Source organism: Prinia subflava, chromosome 13, assembly GCF_021018805.1.
Source record: "Prinia subflava isolate CZ2003 ecotype Zambia chromosome 13, Cam_Psub_1.2, whole genome shotgun sequence".
NCBI classification, from domain to species: domain Eukaryota; kingdom Metazoa; phylum Chordata; class Aves; order Passeriformes; family Cisticolidae; genus Prinia; species Prinia subflava.
In genome coordinates this window covers 11569731-11586220 of record NC_086259.1, presented here as the reverse complement: position 1 = coordinate 11586220, position 16490 = coordinate 11569731, and positions in this window count along the sequence as shown.

Here is a 16490-nt window from a genome sequence, read left to right as displayed (position 1 = left end):
AGAAGTGTGTACTGAACAAACACAAACATGAGGATTGCCTTTTTTCAGTTTTAAGTGTGAAAACATTAGCTCTCCCTCTATGCCTTTGAAGTCTTCTCTTTCTAGCAAAGCTCTGGCAGGAGGGAGGTCTTTCAATTAGTTTCTCACCCATAATGATTTCTTTGAGAAATTTTAATCAGGTTTTCCATCACAGAGTGCATTTGTTGCTGGTACTTGATCTCTTGGCCAGTTGAAGCTTCAGTGGTCCTTTGTCTCTTGAGCAGTTGGGTCTTTTATAAACTTTCTGGAGTAGTTATTAATCATGGAACTTTTCTACTTTTTTGAGGTGTAAAACTGCACAGAGAAAAATACCTGTGTAGTGACATGAGGTAATTATCTGCAATGTTACCAAGATAAGAGGTAGTATGTTAGCAGTAATGCCTACAACAGCGTAATTACTTTCTGTTGCCATTATTTTGTAGTAACCACATAATTAGCTCACTGTACCAGAAGCTGTCTGCTTTTTATGGCAACCTGTACTGCTAATCACTAGAAAAGTTTATGTAAGTGATCTGTAGTCTTTGCACTTGTAGAGTTGCACCAAGTAATTTGAAGGGGCAGCTGTATGCTGGCCCTTCTGCGGAGGTAAAGAATGAGAAAGAAGAGACTGACAAAGGAGCAAAAGGAGAGAAACCCTTGCTACAATTTCACAAAAATATTTTGTAAAATCTCAGCCACTTCATACAGTTTTCTCTGGATTAAAGTATACATGCTCATCCTTAGTCTCTTGAATCTAGTCTACATTAAAGAATTTTGCTTGACTCAGTAAGTGTTGATTCTCTTAAACAATATAATTTATTCTGACTCTCTGAACTTCAAAGGGGATGCTTTCCTATAAAAGCAGAACTTCAGGAAGGGGCTCAGCAGGGCCAGATTATTCATTATGAAAGAGACGTTCTTCTTTGGGGCATTTTTTGGGAATGACGTGCTCTAGCAAGGAATTCCTCTGTGATGCTTGGGACACGGGTTACCTGCCAGTCACTGCCCACTGCAGTTCCTGTGCCAGTGGGAGGCAGAGTGGCCTGGCAGAGCTGGGGCTGCCACTCCCACAGGGGATGGCAGGGCAGGAGGGTCAGGCTGCTCCTGGGAGAAGTTGCTGTAAGGAGGAAGCAGAGCAGAGCTGAGCTGGGCTTTTGCAGAGCTCTGTGCTGCCTACCCAAAGTCACACCACTGCAGTCCAGCAGGGACAATGCCACTGTATAACAACAACAACAAAAAAAGCATGATTATGCTGAATTATTTCTGCTATTTCTACTCCCAAAAATCTGGCATCTGGGGTTATGAGTAAAATCTATGTACCCTAGACTAACAGGAAAGAAAAATTACAAGCGTTGTAAACATTTACAAGTTAGATAGTGAATTTTGTGCTCCTGTGTTGCTCCTGTCTCCCCACAGCCTCTATTTAAGTAGAAATTAACTAAATTTGGGGGATAAAAGACATGTTTTAAATCACCATTTCCTCCTACTTAATTCAAATCCTGTTGTCAGTTAATTATAGATGTTACTTTTTCAGATAATATTGCATAATTCAATGGAAAACAAAAAAAGCTCTGTAAAAAGTGGTTATTAAATTCAGCTTTAGATATTTGATATGGTTTTCAAGTACCTCTTTATTTATTTGAGAAAAGGAGTCCTCTTGAAACGTGCTCTTTCTTCTTCCCCTCTGTGGCCTTGGAGCTGGTCCCTCTGAGCACTGCTCCTACATTAATTATTATGGTAAGTAGAAAAGATCAGGTGATAACATGAATACTCTTAAAGCACACCACTAAGACTTTAAGGCAGGCAGCAGTGCTACATGGTTGTAGGCTATACACTGCCTGATTTATTTATGTTTTTAATGCACCAGTAAAAACAAGGCATCCTTTAGCTCCTGTTTGATCCTTCATCCTGGGCCTGTCCTTGCTGACAGCTCCCCCATAGCTGCAGCTGCTATTCCTTGTGCTCTGTGAATTGCCCTGTTGTGCCAGCAAAACCAGGACCTTGGAATAAAACCCCCTCTGCACTGCTGGACTGGTTGTGCCAAAAGCCACCTAGGTTTAATTCCAGTGAAATCAGTGAAGTTACACAAAGCATTGCTTGGGGTCCATGCTAAGCCATTGCATTGCTTACTGCTTTATAAAGTGTTTAGCATATGTGTTTTGTCCCCTGGGAGCTGTGTGTGTTTGAGCAGGGGTTCTGTGAGGGCAGGGAAGGGGGAGACCCCCAGCATGAGCTACTCGAGCTTTTTCTTCCTTCTCAAGTGCTAGTAGCAAGGCACTCCACCTCTGCAAACAGAGGGGACACTGTTGCTGGAACATAAGAAGACAAACTAATTTAGTCCTTAAAAGCAAGATCATTAATATTCTGGACACCTTAGGGTGTTCTGAAACTTCAGCAAATCATGATATATACAAGATGTGGTTTTGCCACTGGCAACATTAAGAAAATTTAACTGGATGTCACAAGTTCAAGTAGTGCAGCAAAACAAAATTTATTCCAAAACTTCCTTATTAGGTTAGAACAGATTCGTCACAGCTAGAAGGGTCAGATTATAATTATTTGGGGGTAAAATATCCAAACTGTCCCTACTTGGTTTTGCAGACTAAGATCTGTTTTTCTTATTTTTGAAATCACTTTCAGTACTCTAACATAGCAAAATTTGTTGCTGAGTAAAATAAATTAAATGCCAGTCACCAGCTTTACCCCTTTTTCTTTATATTTCAGTATAGCTCTAGGACTTCAGATCAGGTTCAGCTCTCATCTGTTGTCTGTGATCTGCTGGTGTTGAACAGATAAAACTCCATAAATTCCCCTAAGCTTGGCTTAGAGAGAGTCACGTACCTATGTGGATGCTTTTGTTTGACTTATATACTTTCTATATAAAATATTATGCAAAAGCAAAGAAGAGAAGCTAAATATACTGAAAACTCTATGAAGTGCCTGTCCTGTGTCTGGTAGTCTGGGATGCCAGACTGCAGTAGTGCTGGGACAGGGGAGATTGAAATTCATTAGCTTCAGACCTTCGCTGCCTTTCAGTAAGCTTGTTACTGTGTGAGGATCTTATTCTGCATCTCCCCATTGATTTTAGATATATATATATATATATATATATATATATATATAATAATAATTTGGCAGAGCAATAGAACAGTGTCAACAAAATCCATAGGTTTTAAAAGGTAAAATATTTACAAACTGTTTGCAGATGGTGACTTGAATACTGCAAATATTTGCTCTACTTGCAAATTGGCTAATTGAGCACTCTGCAGAAAATCACATGGAGCTGCATAAAATGTGGGAGAATGCAATAGTTGGATGCATTTTGTTGCATTTATAAATATGTAAACTTTCTTTTTGATAGCAAAAAGGATGAATCAATAGGTGGATGTCCTTTGTCTCATCACAACTGGTTCAGCATCAAATTCAGGAGGACTGGTTCTGGTGGACAGTGAATAGACTGAATTGGCCTCTGCATATTCCAGTGCTGAGCTTGCAATAGATATGTGCTTTATGGTATTTCTGTTTGTTTTATAGTTACTGGTTCCTTCATAAAGATGTCATCACAGATAGTTTAGGAATTTGAGGTGGAAAAGGGATAAATTTTTTTTGAGCCATCTCTAAAATAGTTTTGAACATCTACTGTACAGTTACCTAGCAAAAGAAGTAAAGAAGTGTCCTTCAAACAATCAGACTCCCACAAACAAGTCGGTCATCACTGGTTTATCTTTATATCAGCTCTGTAAAGCTGAAGTAATGCTGGTCTGGTTTACAATCATGGAAGAGATGATTTGCTTTTCTAGTATGATATTTTAAATCAAGAGAGCCTGTGGATGTTGGTAGCTTTTCACTGCTGAGGTACTTCATAAAGACTTACGTGATTATATGGGTAGAATGAGTTACACATTTAGAGAAATGTTGCTCTTATATCATTGAATATAACTCTTCATTTGCCTTATCAATGCATAATGAAGAATAAAAGTATTGTTTCTCACTTTTAGAGAAAAATGATCAGTAAATAACTTAGCTACAGAAAATATTTTTTTTTTTTCTGCAAAAGACACTATAAAATTGTAGCAATGACTGCCTTTAAAGTATGTAAGTGTTGAAACACCTTGCTTGCAGACTATGAACTTCCTTCCATAGGGCACAAAGCCAGCAATCAGACCTACGAACAAAGTGAGGTTCGTCTCAATATATGTTTTTAGGGAGTTGTTTAATTGCAAAGTTGACTCTTATTAAAAGAGAACAATGCGAGAACAGGGCAGTTATCTGGCCTTTCTCCTGAAACAGCAATTATACCACTGCTGATACGCTGAGCTAATCTGCATTTTAATTTGTGTGTTTGCAAAGTACACGTTTGGTTCCGGGACATTTGTCAGTGTGTTGCCCGAGTGTGGCTTGGCACGGAGCGCCTGGCACGGCCGTGGTGCTAATTAATGAGCTCCGTGGGAGGGCAGGGCTGTGGCAGCCTCCCTGCCCTTGGTGGCTGTTCCCCGCTCACCCAGGGACTGTCTGCCCCGGTGGGGAGAGCTCACTGCCTCTGGCAGATGCAGAACACCAGGGGAAATTGGGGCCAACAGCCTCCCACAAACCAGTTTGTAATTCCCCCCAGCTTCCTTCAGCCTGCCTGGAGATCAGTTCACAGAGGGCACAAACTCTGTCTCAGGTGACTTTTCTTAGCAGAAAGATGTGAAAGCCTTCCTCACTGACACAACCCAAGGTCCTTTGCCATTCCGCTTACCAAGTAGATTATATTAAATGAGAATAATTTTTGGTAATATCTGAGGTCAGTCAGGGAAGGCAATGTGAATACTGGGGTTCAGCGTTGCTCGGAGTGAAATTGATAGCATTGGCCTTGAGAAAAGCAGGGTTTGATTTAGCTCTAAAACAGAAAGCAACCTGAGGAGTGCCCAGTGGATTTTTGCTGGGCATGTCCTAAGAAAAAGGTGGAATGGAGCAACTGAGTCATTGACTCATTGAGGCTGAAAGAGACTTCCAAATCGTTGAGTCCAACCTTTGACTGAACACAATCACATCCACCAAACCACAGGACTAAATGCAACAGCCATGTGTTAAACAGGAGGGTTTCAATAGACTTCTCCTTTGGGAGCTAAAATAGGTAGACTTCTGTGCTAAAGGCAAGATAGTTTAAAAATCTCTGTTTATCTTAGCAATAATGGGAATGCAAGAAAAGAGCTAAGCATATAAAGTTATATAGCTATGTGTATATTACTGTTGTGTGATACATCTAAAGGTATATGTGTGTACTAGAACAAAGACTTTAGTGTAGAGTAGAAATGAGACAGAAATCTGTTGAGAAATCACAAAAATTCACATGAAGAGCTCTTCTCTAAAAGTGAAAACCACTGAGAAAAAAGGATTAACCCCAAACTTTTCCTAAAAGATGTCTTAAAGAAGATTAGACAAAGCTTTTTCATCATTGGGAATCCTTCTAATATGCAAATGTATTTGGAATAAGTATTGGGTAAAAGAAAAGTAGTTTGATTAATGGAACCTGTTCTTTATAGTTCTGCTGCAATGTGCTGGGCTCTGTGTTGTGCCTCTGTGTGCAGCAGTAGCATAAGCATGCTGGCAAAAGCCACTGCCAAGTCTCATTAATTGCAACTCCCGCAGACTTATTCAGCCATAGAACTCTTATTTGTGGTGTAGTTTTACATTAATTTGGGATGTGGGTTTCCTTTAAATTTCAAACTGCATAGAGCAAAGTCTGTCCTATTTAAAGAAGGGAAAAAACAGAATGTGGCTAGATCTTAGTAAAGAAACAAGATGATTTGCCCCTTAAATTCATTAGGATTGCTATATGGTCTCATTTTTGTTGACAAGTGCAGTCCAAACCCCCAATAAGTGAGAAATTTCCTATCCAAGATACTATTTCAGCCAAAGCTGTGTAATTGCCCAGTATCACAGGCATAAACGGCAGGAGGGCAAAGGAGTTCAGTCAAGACTCCCCAGTGTTTGTGTTTGGTATGAAACACTCCATACAAAAATAATGATTTTGGCTCCTTGAGCCTCCCTCCAGTAGTATGTTCAAAAACTTTGCCAGTTGCTGTTGTACTTTGTTCTCCAAGTGTACACTGTAGAAAATGCAGCTTCACTAAAGAGTGGCCAAAGGTTAGACATTTGTGGGGAAATAAAGGAATTTTTTATATATATCAAAGATTGGTACAAACACATGAATTTAGTTTGAATAATATTTGGTGTGTGTCCAACAAGGCTGAGCTGCCCAACACTTCTAAAACTGTCATAATTCTGCCTGACTTTAGTTTTTGCAACCATTCTCTGAATAACAATATTTAAGTTTTTTGTTGGGAGTCAGTAATGTTACTTTTGCACATTAAAAAAGAAATTCTTCCCTTCTGTAGATTTTAACCACCAAGTTAATTTTATGGGCTTTAAACAGCACTTTTAATTAAGCTATCCTATTAATTGGAAGATTTCTCAAATTAAAACCATATCCTTTGCAGCGAGAATTTCCTTTTGCACCTTTAAATTGAAATTATTAACCAATGATGGACGAGTCATAATAGAGTCAAGAAAAAGCTTCACTTTTTTTGTTGGTATCACTTGGAGATTAGCTAATCTGATGGAGGGAACTTCTCTGAGTGCACTGGGGAAGAGGTAACAAAAGGTTTATATGTAGGAAAAAAGCATGTATTTATTGATCCTTCTGTCTGTCATAGACATATCCTGTATATCAAATCAGCAGTCTCCCAGGAATTTCAGTATCCTGGATGTGGACACCAAAGTGCCTTTATTAAAATACTTTTTTGAATATATTTTGTTTCTATAGTTTGCTGTTAATTTTTAAACTATTAAAATATGGCATATATGGAATCAATGCACATCAAAGTACTTCAAAAGATCCATTGCTTCTAAAACCAGTGACTTAAATTCTGATTTTATTTTATGTATGAGGAAAGCAAGACGAAGTTCTCTACAGATTTGAGAAGAGAACATAACTCATTCCCCTGAGCTAGCTGCTGAAAACACATATTTCCTAAGAAAAGACCAAAAGCTGAAACAATTCAAATAAGTGTGAGAGAGAAAGAAAGAGGGGACTGAAACTCTGACATGACTTTGAACTTTCAGGGCCTGAAATTGCAGCTCAGACTGTTGTCAAACACAACTGCACAAAGGCAGGTTGGAAAGCTGTTGGGGAGGCTTGGGATAGCAGTCTGTATTTATCATTCTAAGGCCTGTATTTGAATTTTACATGTGCGGGTCATGTATATTTTATGTCATACATAGATAAATATGACATACATATATATAAGGAATTACTTAAAAATAAAAATATATATTGTTGAGATTAGGACAATAAGGACTGCTATCTGAGCTCTGCCCAACAGCCTGTGTTGGCAGATCTGTTTCAAACAGTGGCTGCTCTCTGACGATCCAGCAAGTGTTATCCCTCCTAATGGAAAATGAAGGAGTAACAAGATGATGCATAAAATTTTTCTCAGCCCATGGAGACAGTTGCTGGCCTAGGTTCTGATGCATGTGGATTGGCATCCTATGCATGTGTTTGTCTTGTTGAGAGTTATTTAAAATGTTGAGAATGGAGAATAACTCAAATAATCTTGGGCTGAATTCATTCCAGGAGTAACTTGACTAGAAAAATCTCTTCTAGAGATTAATACCACCTTTATAAATTCAAGAGTGACATACAGGCATATTGTCTCTCACAGACCCCTGTGCAATTTCCACGGGAGTTTTTCCAGCTTTGGTATAAAATCTTCAAATCTTATGAAACACCTCCAGATGCCCTTTCTTGGGTGGAATCCTCTGTGAATGCAGGATCTGGGTAACAGGCAGAGGATGAGGAATCCCCAGTGTAAAACTCTGTCCTGGCAGGCAGAGGGGGCACCAGTGGGTTGGCTCATCCTGGCTGTTCTTTGGGTACAGAGTGTTGGGGCTTCCTCTCCAGAAGGTTCCACCAATAATGGGTTCCCAGAAGAAGAAGATTCTACATTGCCTTTATTCATACTGCAATGGGCTTGGTGAAGTTTCACTGAAATCAAAAGATTTTGGTTTGAACCTGTGCCTTTTTGTCTTTCTAGGTAAGAGTTGTTAAAAGAGATGAATATTGTTTATTTTTTTTAATGGGCTAGTAACTTCCTAAAATAGGGTCATTACCACACAAGAGATCAAGCTCTTTTGCCTCTTGATCTTTTTTGATCTTGAAAAAGATCAGAAGAATAAAGGTCTTACTGAGGATAAAAGTCTTAAGAGAAGTTCTTTAGTGGTAACTTTTTATGTTAGTATCTCTTTTTTTCTCCTCCATCTCCACTGAAGCATGGAGGAGAATAGCTTTAGTTAGATTTGGGCTTTTTTATGTGGTCATAAACATATATAGCAGATCTGAAAGCTAAATCTTTGTCTTCTGTTGACTATGTATTTCTTCCAAGATCCCAGCTCAAGTGAGTGTGAGATCTTTGTGGCTGCAAAACCCTAAGGGGGACCCCTGCATACACTCAAAAATACAATTGCAAAAAGCTCATTCCTTTATACAGCGGATTACTTTTAGATTTACTTCGATGTGATCTGTACAGATTCCCTTCATCTAAGGGGAGGTCTGATTCTCTTAGCTGACTTACGCAGCCACACACCAAGAGAGCCTTATTTTGTGGAAGCCAAATCTCATTAATGGCAATCTGCTGCCCATCTTTTAATTAGCCAGAGAATTGGTGACACTTCACAACCACAGTGGTGGCAATAAAGCAGCATTGTAATATAAAAATAAGGTGAGGAGTCCAGCAGAATAGAAAGCCCACATTTATCTACATTAGTCTACTGACTGGATTCTCATTTTGTATGAGGTATTGTTATATCCATGTTTATTATGGCAAAAATACACAAAAAGTTAAATTTTTAGCTTCTGAAACACCTTCATCATTAGCTAACTGGGAGATTTGAAATGACATAGATTTCAAGCTAAGTGTGAAATCTTTTTTTCTATAACCTGCATTCCTTGGATTTGATTTAAATACTGATCTTTAAATGAAATCATGTACCTTAAGATGATTTATAAAATTGTTCCCGCTAGTTAAAGGCACTACATTTTTTTGGCAAACTTTTCAGGCCCATACACTGTGGTATTCATGGTTTGCTATTAATTAAAATTTTTGTGGCATAATCTTCTTATTTGCATGTTGATTTTATCAGGTACAGGAAAAATTGTATTATTTAGGTTGTATACTGCTTGATAAAAGGACTTCTCTCCCTTTTGGTTTATACAATACTGTGTTCTATAGGGATTCATAAACAATTTGTGCTGCAATCATTTTCCACTTATTTCACTTTGTTTTATAGAATACATTTTATGCTGCAGTTTCAGCATATGTCTTTGTGATTCAGTAAACCTACCTAGTCCAGAATCAATACTTACATTTTCCTTCCCCAGAATAGTAAAGGGCATATAAAATGCATGAGACAAAGTAAGCTCTTTCTAAAGATATAGATTAAAACTGAAACTGCACTTAGAAATGTGAAAAACTGAATGAAGAGTTCTGAGCCTGGGACAGTTGTCTGTGATGTAGAGGAAATATTGGAGACTGTCAGAACGGATCAGAGCACGGTGATAGCAGAACTAACCAATGCCACTGCCCTGCTGGTCTGCAATTTACTGCTGATGAAGCAATTGTTTATTTTGTCTACTATTAACTCCAGAAGACTTTTATTGTAGCAGTACAGGATAGAATGTACTTATAAACAGGAGAAATTAAAGTCAGAGGGAAACAACTGCACACTCCCCTGTTTCACATGTGTCTTCCATGAACCATAACCTGTGAACATATGTACCATCAATGGTGTTGAGATCTCTGAGCTCAGCAATAAATCCAGTGCTAATGGCCTCTGAACTGGGATGCTGAGACTTATGGTAATTCATGTTACCTCTATCATGGTTCACCTGTGTTTACAGTACAAATCATATACGTGCTTTTCCTGAGTTTTTGACTTACCCTAAAATACAACAGTGAAGAGAGATCCTGGTTTTGGAAAACTATAAAGGTAATTTGTGGACTGAAGACATGCACTTCCTTAGAGGGGTTTGAAGGTGCTTTGTACAGTGGAACATCTGAATCTTTCCTGCTTAGGATATATAGTAACTATTCACGATAAGTATTGCCATGACAATTGGATATTCTGAGTTACAACCCTATAATGGAAATTTTACAACATTCTTTCAAACTGAACTTTGCTTTATACCTAATAAAATGTAAGAAATCAAATTACAAATATATGCATTACAAAATAAGTAAAATATCAGAAGACAGAAACATTTCAGTATTTATGATACAAAACTGGCAGCTGTGGTTCTTCTGACCTGTTTCACTGCATTCAGCTTGTAAGAGAATCTTATTTTGTTCCCTTTACAGAAATTAAAGAAAAGCTAGGGCTGTGTGAAGAGAGTTAGGTCTGAAAGCCAGCTGGTCCCCAATAGCAGCCTGACCTGGTCACAGAAAGGTGAATTATTGCAACTGCTGGGGAGGGAGCACTCAGTGGTGTGCTGTTGCTTTAAAACATCATTTGATTTTGTTTATAAATGTTTTTTTTTAGTGTGGGTGGGCAATAAAGGCTGGTTTGCACAGAGGAGAAACTAGCTGGAAAGGTAACTAATGCTCAGTTCAGCTGTCTCTGGACATGGCAGGGATGATGCTCAGTTGAAGATATGCATGCTGCTATTATTGAGGTTTTCTCTAGTCCCCAGGGTTAGAGCTGTTCCATGACAAATCTCCCAGAACAGCACTCCTCATCTTTAACTGAATGATGTAGTTTATGATGACAAAGTCATTGAAACAATTGCTTTTCTGGCCTGTGACCATGATCAAAATCTTTCTTTTCTCAATTAAACATACACACGACCAACTATCAATTTTCTTGTGCCAAGCTCTCGCAAATATGATTAAAGAAACCAGGCAATAGTTTCAAGATTAGTTACTCAGGGTGATTTCTTTAAACTATCATCATAACATCAATTCTTTTTATTATAAAATTCAGGCCTAAACAGGCATCTTCTCGTTAGATTTGTCAGGTATATGCTGAGCTACAGGAATGGTAGTTTGCATGAAAACAATGTATTTCCCTGAGTGCACACTTGTATTCTATGTCCTACATACTGTGGTGTGGTATCGTCTTCCAGAGGGTTACCTCTGATGGACAGGATTAGGGGAAATCCTTGTTTCTTTGGTGATTTTCAAACACTATCAGACAATGATGCCAACTAAGAGTGAATTAATGAGATATTGGAGCCTGGCAAGTAGAAAGTGGCTTTAAATAACCCTGATTAGCCTTTCCTCAGTTCCTTAGAGCGCAGGCAAGGCTTGAGCAACAACAAAGACCCCACACTCACACTTTTTATTAGTTTGGTGGAAAAAGAGTGTGCTTTTCAGAGGGTGTTAATTAAAAGATTTAGGTCCATTCACACTGCCCATATCCCTTGTTTCATCTTTCCCTCCTTTTTGTGTAGTTTGTTTGCCATGTGAGAGGTAGAACTGCTGTTATGACAGAAAATGTTGACTTTTAAAGAGTTTGCTCAGATCTCATCTGTGAGAAAAATATAAGCTGTAATTGAGCATATGAGTTTCACTTTTTATGTGATGGCTTCATTAGACATACACTTTTATTTTAAGCAATTTAAACTCTTTTCAAAACATTTGTTCATCTCTTTTCTGTCTTTCTTAAGGGATATGTCCCCCACATCTTTGCACTTGCTACATTTTGCCTGTTTAGTAAATAATTCAAATAAAATCTTCAAACCCCTGAATCATAAAGCGCTGCTTTTATAAACCTTAGGCATAGTAAAACCACTGCATCAGCCTCTTCTAGTTATATGAAACCCAGAGTGTACATACTGTTCAGCCAAGAAGTTTTTCAGAATCTCAGAAATATATATAAATGTATTTTAAGTATCTGAAACTTGAGTAAATTATTTAATTACAAAATTATCTGCTGTATTTCAGGACTGTTTTTAAAAAAATATTTGCATGCACTAACCCATACCTTTTCCCAAATGAGATAGACTGCATTTATTTGTCTGATTCAACCAAAAATTCTGCAGTTTACCAAAAATCCATCAAACAAAAATGTAGAAACAGGAAACAATAGAGCACTCAGATTATTTTTTGTGATGGTCAGATTCTCAATCTGAATTACAGCCAATGAAACCATGGGGATATGAGTAAATGAAAAATATATTCGATTTCACATTAATTTCTGGCTTACAAATTTGTTTCTTTTAAGGCTACATTTTGGATATATGTAGTCATCTCTAATTGTAGTTTGAAACTCGTCATACATGTACAGAACATGATTTTGTGCTGAGAAAAATCCTTTGTACTCATCTTTAAAATTGTATTACACAAAAAGGGATGTAAAAATCTACGTAAGGGCTCAGTCTTCCTTGAGAAGTGAATGTGCTGGGTGTGAGACTGCTCTGCTGAAGTGAAATGTGTAGTTTCTCTCTAATAGCTTTGAAATACTTTTCATAAAATTGTTTGATCTCCCCTCTCAATATGGGAAGGTGAGGATACTGGTGGGGTATTTGGGACGAAGGGAGAGAATTCTGGGATTTTTTTATAAAACATGCTAATAGACAGTTAATTATTGCTGCATGCTTTCACTGGCAAACATCTACAGCACACTTTAAAAAAGAAAAAAAGGAAGGCTGATTGCTGCTTGTTAATGGACTCTGCTATTTTACAGCACTGTAGTCGAGCAGCCACCTACAGTTCATCCTTATGTTAATACTAACGTTACCAATTTTAACATTATATGCCTCTTTCCACTGGCCCCTGTTGGAACCAACAGCCTACGGCAAGTGCTGTACTGCCTTTTACTTAATTGCTTCTTAAAGCTAACAGTGAATTACATTAAGTGTAATTTCATTGTCGTTGGATCTTGGTGAGTTTGAGGTGGCACGTTTGCCATGGGAGTTCTTTTTCTCTGGTTCAGTGGCTATATCCGGGTGGGATGCATTTCTCCTGGAGTAATCCAGGAGAATCTTTCCTTTGAAGAGGAACAGATGTAGATTTACATATCTGGAGGTCTCTGGCCTCTGATGAGATTAGTTGGTGTTTTTAAACCCTACTGGAAGGTGCATATTTAATAAATGCCTAAAGCAAGCCTGTGTGAAATGGCTGGGCCCTGGGAGACTTTGAATGAGAGGAGAGGAGGAGATGTCAAGTTGCACATTGTGGTACCGTCATAATCACTGCTGAAAATAGGCCAACACTTGAAATAACAAATAGATTCAGATTCTGTTGTAAAAGCAGGGAAGAAAAAATGGACAAGGGAACTGCCTCAGAAGCATTTAGGTTTAAATTTCAGCTGATCATTTTGTTTCTAATTTCCTAATTGGAAAGACATGAAAATGAAAAGGTTTAAAAGCTGGCAATCCTCCCTACCCCCTGCCAAATAATCTGTGCTTTTTTAACATGCTTATTTGAGGTAACTGCATGCCTTGCAATAGAAATTAGTATTTTTGCTTTATTGAAAGAGTGTATTTTGAGATGGAAGGGAAGGACTTGTGGTAAAGCTGGAGATTAAATAAACTTCCATGGGAAAGAATAAGCTTATTTGACAGCAGATTTCTGTTCTTTTAAATAGAAAATAAGTGTGAAACAGAAGTTTAAAATTCTCCATCAAACACTTGGTGTGCTGTTCCTTGCAGTGTAGCTATGGCATATATGCTATCGTGGTAAAACTACAGGAACACGTTCTCATTACTGCTGGTTTGGATCCAGATTCTGCAACGAGTTTTGATTGTACTGACAGCATTTGAAATTGTCCTTATAATCTCATCCCCTTCCTTTCCTTTCGCCTCATTTCAGTTTCTTGCAAGATTTTTATTTTCCCTTAGAAGCCAGCATGTGTGTCCCACTCTGCTGCCTGCGTGTTGCAGCCCGTGTTGCACAGCAGTTGTGCAGCACCGCTGCTGACAGGGCTGGTACCCCGGCACCTGCACCTCCTGCCACCCTGCCCCTGCCCCTGCCAGCCCTGCACAGCCCTCTGCTGTCACCAGCAGTGCCATCTGCTCCTCCTGCCATGTCCAGCAGGACTCCTGCGCTGCTCCTGCCCGCGGTGTGGCCCTGCCACTGTCACCTGCACTGCTCCTTTGCCACCACGCCTTTTCACTCGCCTGATGGCTCCCAGGGCTCGCTGCTGTCCCACCATCCAGAGAGCCCTGTCTGTCCTCTCTCATCTATCGTTTGCCTCGTTGAAATGTCAGTGCAGGCTACAATTCCTGGGGCTTGGGGTGTTTTATCATTTCGGGGATGCCCCAGAGAGAAGGGGCAGCCGCCCTTCCAGAGGTACCCGCAGGTCTCAGCCAAAGCCTGCAAGCGACACTGTTAATCCTCACGTGAAAGGGCAAAAAGCTAAAAGAATACAAGGCTCTGCTGAGATTAACAGAGAAACAAACAGAGCGCAGTGTAACAAAAGAAGGTGCTCAGATCTGTAGATAAGGAGCTTTCCGAGGCCTCTGAGCAAGGACCCTGTTTAACTCCCTGCAGAGCACCAAAGCATCTGCAGGGCTCAGGGACAGAGCGGCAGGAGAGATGAAACAACAAGAGTTAAGACAAGGAGACTGTTCCCTGCCTGAACTGCATTTTTCAACTTCCAGCTAAATTTTATTGTGTGGTTAGAACCAGTTCCTGTTCCGGACCAAGTTTAATTTCATTCTGGAAATGCGACCATCTACTGTGTAAACCCACTATTATTACTTTCCAGCATCTAGTGATAATTGCCCAGATGGGCACAAACCATATTTTATTGTTACTTTTGTTTGGTTAAACTTAGGAGAGGGACTGCTTGCCATCAGGCTCCGAGTAAGAAAGCACTTTATGGTGTTTGTAAGCAGTATCTTTGCCAGTGATGATGAAAGCAACATAAAATTGGTTTTGGAGGAAATTTACTCTTGGGTTGAAGTTCAGCCCAAGGCATATATATCATTTGTGTCCTTTTAAGCTTTATTTTTGAGGCCTAAGTGAGACTGATGGGGCACTGGCGTAGACTTGGTACAGTGGAAAATATTGCTCTGGGGACTCAGTCCTTGGCTATTTTTCAGGGAAAAACTCCCAATTGTTTTCAGTGTGCAAATACCACAAGGGCCCTATTTTGAGTTCTCTCTCATTAGATTGCAAAACTGTTTCAATTATATCCTATGGATTTCACAGTCATGTAACTTCCTGAACACCCACATTGAGGAAAGAAAGGTTTCATGTTTGGATCTCTGTTTTGCTAACATACCAGCAAGCAAAACCCCACAGGATCACATAGGACAGCTACAAACATGAGTATTATTCTAAGAAATAGTCAACATTTGTCAGCCCTGACCACATGGTGACATCTGAAATTAGCACAATTTTCCCTGTCCTTGCAATAAAAAGATACTCAGGGAAAGCTTAGTAAATAACTGTTGGCCTTGCCTTTTTCTAAACTTTCTTGTTATGGACAGCTTACAAGGCAAAAAAACAAAACAAAGCAAAACAAAAAAACCCCACAGAAACAAAAACAAACAAACCCTGAAAACTATGTGAGATAAAACTATATATAAAATTAAACTAACTAGAAGACATTGAAAAGACTCATGACAATGTGGTATTACTACATTGTCTGGCAGACAGAAAAACAGCGTAAATAAACTCAAATGTCAAATGGACTATGCAGCAATAGGTACTCGGGGTGGTAAAAATCCCCAATGGTATCTGGTCTTATCCAAAACTCTTCTAATAGTTTGCTGAAGTACTGCTTAAGTACTTCAAGGAATCTGAAGCATAAAGGTATTCAAGATGACATTCATTTTAGGGGTGATGAGACATGCTCCTGTTCTAGAGGTGCCACTGTTTTACCAGCCATTGCACTTTGGACAGAAATCCTTGGGAGCTTAGTGCAGCTTGCCTTGTATGTAATCAGCTGCTGTTTTTCTTCCCCTCTGTGAAGTCAGAACACATTTCCTCATCAGAGCCCCTGCATGCTGCCCCTGCACAGTGGGCTGCCCACACAGGCCCCTAGTACCCTGGATCTCTGCTCATGAGTCCCTGTCAGTTCAATTCTGACCAAACAAGAGGCACTTCACATGGCTCTTCTCATCACTATTAAGGGCTTTAAATTTTTGCTCTTTTCCCACTTTAACTCTGCTTTGAAAACCTAGTCCTCCTCCTTGACAATTACTATGGGACAAGGACCAGCTGCTACACAGGAGGTACTTTCCACAAGCCTCTCATTTTTCACAACCTCTCTGCCTTTTGGTTAGCACTGGGGTTTGTTGCTTTATCAGATAAATCTTCCAGAACCCATCTGTCTGTGTGCTAAGACAGATTCTTAGTACTCTCTTTTCAAATACAGTCCATCATTTTGGGGAGTTATTTTGCCTGTTCCGACTATTTCATCTATATTCAGGAGTCTAACCTCCAGAGAGGTTTTTTTCAAGTTCTTTGGTACTTTTTTCT